Below are 6,427 nucleotides of genomic sequence, written 5' to 3' on the forward strand. Positions count from 1 at the left end.
TGACAGTTGGACAGGTTGCATCCCAACATTTTTCATTTCTTAAAACCCTTTGGATTTTAGTACAGAGAATAAATATGGGGCAGTGAATTTTAAAAAAGCCACATGTTCTTTTGTGTCTGTTCAGTCCATGTGGGACCAATATATACATATTGACCAATGTTTCAGAAACAAGAGATTTATCTTTTTCCAGGCAAAGTTTCACGTCAGTAATAGAATAAATCTTCCAAAGGGTGAAAATCTTGTTCTTTAACCTGCTCACCAGGTACTAAGTACAACTTTGGTATAAACAGTATCTTCTAAGAGGGAAGACAGGAATGGTTACCTCTTCCTTAAACAAACCTAGAAGTTTACATGAAAGTACAAAACATTACTCTGAAGACAAATTTTACCCTTTTTAAATTATGTGATCCAAGTTTTTTGCTGATTTTCTGCAGAGTTCGCTCAGGCCTACCTTTGTCCCTCTGTTCTTTGCCCACATAGACCCAAGACTTCAAATGCTTGCTAAAAACTTTTCTTTTTTTTTTTTTCTCCTGTACATTTTAGCACTTTGTATACAGAATTTCTCTAACAGTTCATGGAACTTTAGATGGAATAGAATATTTCACTGGTAACCAAACTTATAACCAGTGGTTACCTCTGGGGAGTTCTGTATTGTTTGTATTTTCTACAAGAGTACATTACCTTAATTATTTATTTGTTTATTGTGATATTAGAGATTAAACTCAGAAGCGTTCTATCTTTGACCTATACCCAAACCATATTTTATTTTTTATTTTCAAACAGAATCTAAGTTATTGCATGATGGCCTCAAACCTGAGATCTTTCTGTCTCAGCCTCCAGGTACTAGGATTCTAGGTGTACACTACCACACCCAGTTTGATGTCAGTTTTGTGTAAACCAAGTCTGTTGTCTGTTTGGGAGGGTGTTCATAATTTCTAAAACTCCATAGTGATGAGTTCAGCACATTTTTATAGGATCTGTATATGAATAAAAATAAAACAGGTATATGCACCCCATGAAATAAAAAAAGTATTTATAAATCACATACTTGGTAAGAAATTAATTTTTAGAATATATAAAGAACATTTACAACTCAACAACAACAACAAACAACAAAAAACAACTTTAAAGGGGGGAAGTGCAGTCAGGCATGGTGGTGAACGCTTGTAATCCCAGTACTTGGGAGGCTGAGACAGGAGGACTGTGGGTTCACCACCAGCCTCAGCTACTTAGTAAGGCACTCCACAACTTAGTGAGGCTGTTTAAAAATAAAGAATAAGAAAATAGGGTTGGGGATGTAGCTCAGCTGTAAAATGTCCCTGGGTTCCATCCCCAGTACTGAAAAAAAAAAAAAAAAAAAAAAGATGGAGTGCTTATTTTAGCAGCACATATACTAAAATTGGAATGATACAAAGATCAGCATGACTTCCATGCAATAATGACATGGAAATATTCGTGAAGCATTCCATATTTTTTTTTAAATGGGTTTTAACAGACAGTTCTTAAAAACAAAGTACCGATGGCCAATATGCACATGAAAAGATGCTTGACAGCTGGGCATGGTGATAAACACTTGTAATTCCAGTATTGTGGGAGGCTGAGACAGGAGGACCTCTGGTTCATGGATAGCCTTAGCAACTTAGTAAGGCTCTCTGCAACTTATTTAGACCCTCTTTCAAAATTATTAGGGAGGACCCTTCCACACCCGGAAGACTCTGAAGGTCTGAGCCACATGGCCCCAACCCCGGGAGGGTGGGCAGACGCGGGTAGGGCTCCTTTAGGCGACACCCCTCCCCCAAAGGGCCCAGAGGTCCAAGCCGCATGGCCCCACCCGGAGGGTGAACAGGCGCAGGCGGGGCACCCTTAGGCCATAAGGCCCCTGACCCCAGGCGGTTGGGTGGGTGCGGGCGGGGCACCCTCAGGAGACCCCCCCTCCTACCCAGAAAGAAAAAAATATTTTCATCGCTACCAAATGCCTGATCCCACATCCTCCCCAAACCACACATACTCTCTTCTCTTATTTAAAAAAAAAAAAAAAAAAAGGGAAACAAAAAAAGAAAAATATTCGAGAGGGTTTAAGATGGCCCCGGAGGCAGCTAGAATATTGGAGATGCAGACAAAACATATCCATCTGAACTGGAACTTTTGGAAAAATTCCCAGCGATGGAGGACTGCTGCTTCTCTATCGTTAAGAATCCTGGACATCACCTGTAAGGAGAGAGTCTAGCGGAGACCTAGGAGGAAGGCGGTGGTGGCAGCAGTGGCCGAGATGGCAGTGGAGATTTGGATTTGGAAGAGGCAGACATCTGATCCAACCCACCCTGATCCTCTGAAGAAATTACCCCAAAGGTCAAATGCTTCTGTCACGCATGCTTAGGAACACTGGACATTATTCGGTATGGGAGAAAGCTTGGGAAAGATTTGAAATGGTGGAAGCAGTCACACTGGCAGCGGCAAGTACTCAGGGGAGTCAGAGATCTGATGTAATACACCTGGAACTTTTATTTTTTTGTGGTATTGGGGTTCCTGGAAACCCTTCTACCTCCGGGCTTCACTCCCAGACCTATTATATATATACTTGGAAACAGGGTCTCTTAAGCCAGCACAGCTGGCTTCAAACCTGTGCAATCCTCCCGTCTCCGCCTCCCAAGTACGGGGATTACAAGCGTGTACCACCACGCCCGGCTACCTGGAACTTTTGAAGAAATTACCTCAGATGCAGAATACTACCACCACACACCCTTGGGAACATGGGACAACCTGCTGGGTGAAGAGGGTGCTCGGATCGGAGCCTGCCAAGGGGTGAGGCGGGTGCTGGGGCCAGCGAGCCCGGGATCGGAGTCTACTGTGAGGCAAGGCCACTACTGAGGCTTCCAAGGTCGGGAACGGAGCTTGCCAAGGGGTTAGGTTAGTGCCGGGGCCAGCGAGGCCAGGATCGGAGCCTGCCATGAGACAAGGCCAGTGTTGGGGACTCTGAGGCCAGGATTGGAGCCTGCCGAGGGGTTAGGCCAGTGGTGGGGCCAACAAGGCCAGGATTGGAGCCTGCCGTGAGGCAAGGCCGGTGCTGGGGGTCAGCGAGACCAGGATCTGAGCCAGCCATGAGGCAAGGCGGTATTGGGGCCTCCGAGGTCGGGATCGGAGCCAGCTGATGCATTAGGCCAGTGCTGGAGCCAGTGAGGCCAGGATTGGAGCCTGCCGCGAGGCAAGGCCGGTGCTGAAGCCTCTGAGGCTGGGATCAGAGCCTGCTGAGGGGTTAGACCAGTGCCGGGGCCATTGAGGCCGGGATTGGAGCCTGCTGTGAGGCAAGGCCAGTGCTGGGGCCTCCGAGACCTGGATAGGAGCCTGATGAGGGGTTAGGCCGGTGCCGAGGCAGGTGAGGCCGGGATCGGAGCCTGCCTTGAGGTATGGCCGGTGTTGGGGCCTCCGAGGCTGGGTTCAGAGCCTGCTGAGGGGTGAGGTCAGTGCCGGGGCCAACGAGGCTGGGATCGGAGCCTGCCGTGAGGCAAGGCCACTACTGAGACCTCTGAGGCAGGGATCGGCGCCAGCCGAGGGGTTAGGCTGGTGCCAGGGCCAGCAAGGTCGGGATCGGAGCCTGCTGTGAGGCAAGACCGGTGCTGGGACCTACGAGGCTGGGATCAGACTCTGCCGAGGGGTAAGGCCAGTGCCAGGGCCAGCGAGGCTGGGATTGGAAACTGCTGTGAGGCAAGGATGGAGCTGGGACTTGTGAGACCAGGATAGGAGCCTGCTGAGGGGTTAGGCCGGTGCCAGGGTCAGCGAGGCCGGGATTGGAGCCTGTCGTGAGGCTAGGCCGGTGCTGGGGCCAGTGAGGTCGGGATCAGAGTCCTCTGGTTGGCCAGACCACTACTGGGGTCATCAAGAGTGGGATCGGAACTTGCAATGCGGTATGCACAGAGAAATAGCACAGAAAATAAAATCCAGATGTTTCCCCTAATTAACAAGAACTAGGAGGAAAGGGGTAACAGGAGGAGGTTGAGTAGTACAAAGGGCCCTAAAAAAAATTATTAGGGACAAGCCAGGCATGGTGGCACACGCTTGTAATCCCTGCATTTGAGAGGCTGAGACAGGAGGATTGCACAGGTTCGAAGCCAGTCTCAGCTACTTAGTGAGGCTCTCAGCAACTTAGTGAGACCCTGTTTCCAAATAAAATAGAAAATAGGCCTGGGAGTATAGCCCAGAGGTAGAAAGCCCCTGGGTTTCACCCATAGTACCACCAAAAAACAAACAAACAAACAAACAAACATTATTAGGGACATGCAAATCAAAACCATAATATTACTTTACAACTGTGAGGAGAGCTATTTATTTATTTATTTATTTATTTATTTATTTATTTATTATTTTGTGGTACTGGGATGGGACTTGGGCATTCTGTTTCCAAGCTACACCCTCAGCCCTGTGTGTGTGTGTGTGTGTGTGTGTGTGTGTGTGTGTGTGTGTTGCTGGGTATTAAACCCAGGGGCATTCTATCTCTGAGCTACAACCCCCAGCCCTATTTCATTATCTTTTAATTTATTATTATTATTATTATTATTAATTTATTAATTTATTAATTTTTTGGTGGAACTGGGGTTCCCGGAAACCCTTCTACCTCTGGGCCACACTCCCAGACCTATTTTATACTTTTATTTAGAAACAGGGTCTTTTAAGCCAGCAAGGCTGTCTTCGAACATGCACGACCCTCCTGTCTCTGTCTCCCAAAGCATGGGGATTACAAGTGTGCGCCACCATGCCCAGTTGTTGTTGTTATTATTATTATTATTATTATTTATTATTACAGTACTGGGAATGGAACTCAGGGGCATTCTACCTCCAAGCCATACCCCCAGTCCTATATTTTATTCTTTATTTTGATACAGGGTCTCACTGAGTTGCAAAGGGCCTCACTAAGGAGCTGAGGCTGTCCACACACCACAATCCTCCTGTTTCAGCCTCCCGAATACTGGAATAACAAACATGCAATGCCCAGCTCTTTTTTTGTTTATTTTTGCAGGTCTGGGGATGGAACCCAGGGGCAATCAACCTCCGAGGTATAGCCCCTGCCCTATTATTTTGAAATCAGGTCTCACTGAGTTGCAGAGGGCCTCACTAAGTAGCTAAGGCTGTCTGCAAACTGTGATCCTCCAGTCTCAGCCTCCAAAATGCTGGGATTACAAGCGTGCACCACCACGCCTGGCTCTGCCCAGCTCTATTTTATTTTTTATTTCTGAAAGAAGGTCTTACTAAAATGTGGAGGACCTCACTAAATTGTTGAAGCTGGCCACAAACCTGCAGTCCTCCTGTCTCAGTCTCCCAAGTACTAGGATTGCAAGTGTGTGCCACCATTCTCTGTCACTCCCAGCCCTTATTATTTCTTGTTTTGAAACAGGGCCTCATTAAGTTGATGAGGCTGGTTTTGAACCTTCAGTCCTCCTGTCTCAACCACCAAATTACCAAGGTCTGTAACACCATGCTCAGCTTTGGTTGACTATTACTTTTTTTTTTTTTTTTTTGAGGTACTGGGGATAGAACCCAGGGGCATTCTACCTCCGAGCTATACCCCAGCCTATATTTTATTCTTTATTTTGAAGCAGGGGTTCACTGGGTTGCAAAGGGCCTCACTAAGTATCTGAGGTTGTCCTTGAACTTCGATCCTCCTGTCTCAGCCTCCAAATGCTGGGATTACAAGTATGCACCACCATGCTGGGCTAGGTTGAGTATTATTAAAATAAAAATAGAGTCAGGTGTGATGGTGCACTTCTGTAATCCCAATACTTGAGAGGCTAACACAGAAGAATCATAGGTTCGTGAAAAGCTGCAGCAACTTAGTAAGGCCTTCAGCAATTTAGCAAGATCCTGTTCCAAAATAAAAAATAAAAGGGCTGGGGTTATAGATTGGAGGTGATAGGTCGGGTCCCCCATCCCCTCCCACCACATGACCCCTCAGCTGGGACAGAAGCATACCCTGGAGGCCAGAAGTGGAGATATCATGAGACTCCAAACATCACAAGACAGACTCCAGAGGTCTCACGACTACAGATGTTGCGAGAGAATCGGCATGCCTATAAAACATCGGTGCTTCCGATCTGCCACGTGACTCAGCTGGCCGATTGTGACTATGTTTGACTCTCCAAATGCGTGGCTCGTTGGTCCCTTCCCCCACGGCCTGCTGATTCCCCGAAGGTGCCGGGTCCCTGTCGGATTAAAGCAGCAGCTTTTGACAACCTGGCTGGCATTTTACCCTCTTTGCGACTCCCTGGTTCCATTTTCAGTGTTTCAAGAGGTTGAATGCTCCAGGGTTCAATCTCCAGTAACAAAACAAAAAGCAAAAACAAACAAACACACAAAAAAGCAAAGTTGGCAAGGACACGGAAAATGGGAAATCTCTTGCATTGATGATAGGAACATAAAATGATGCGGCTGCTGTGGG

Source organism: Muscardinus avellanarius, assembly GCF_963383645.1.
Source record: "Muscardinus avellanarius genome assembly, chromosome: 15".
NCBI lineage: Eukaryota > Metazoa > Chordata > Mammalia > Rodentia > Gliridae > Muscardinus > Muscardinus avellanarius.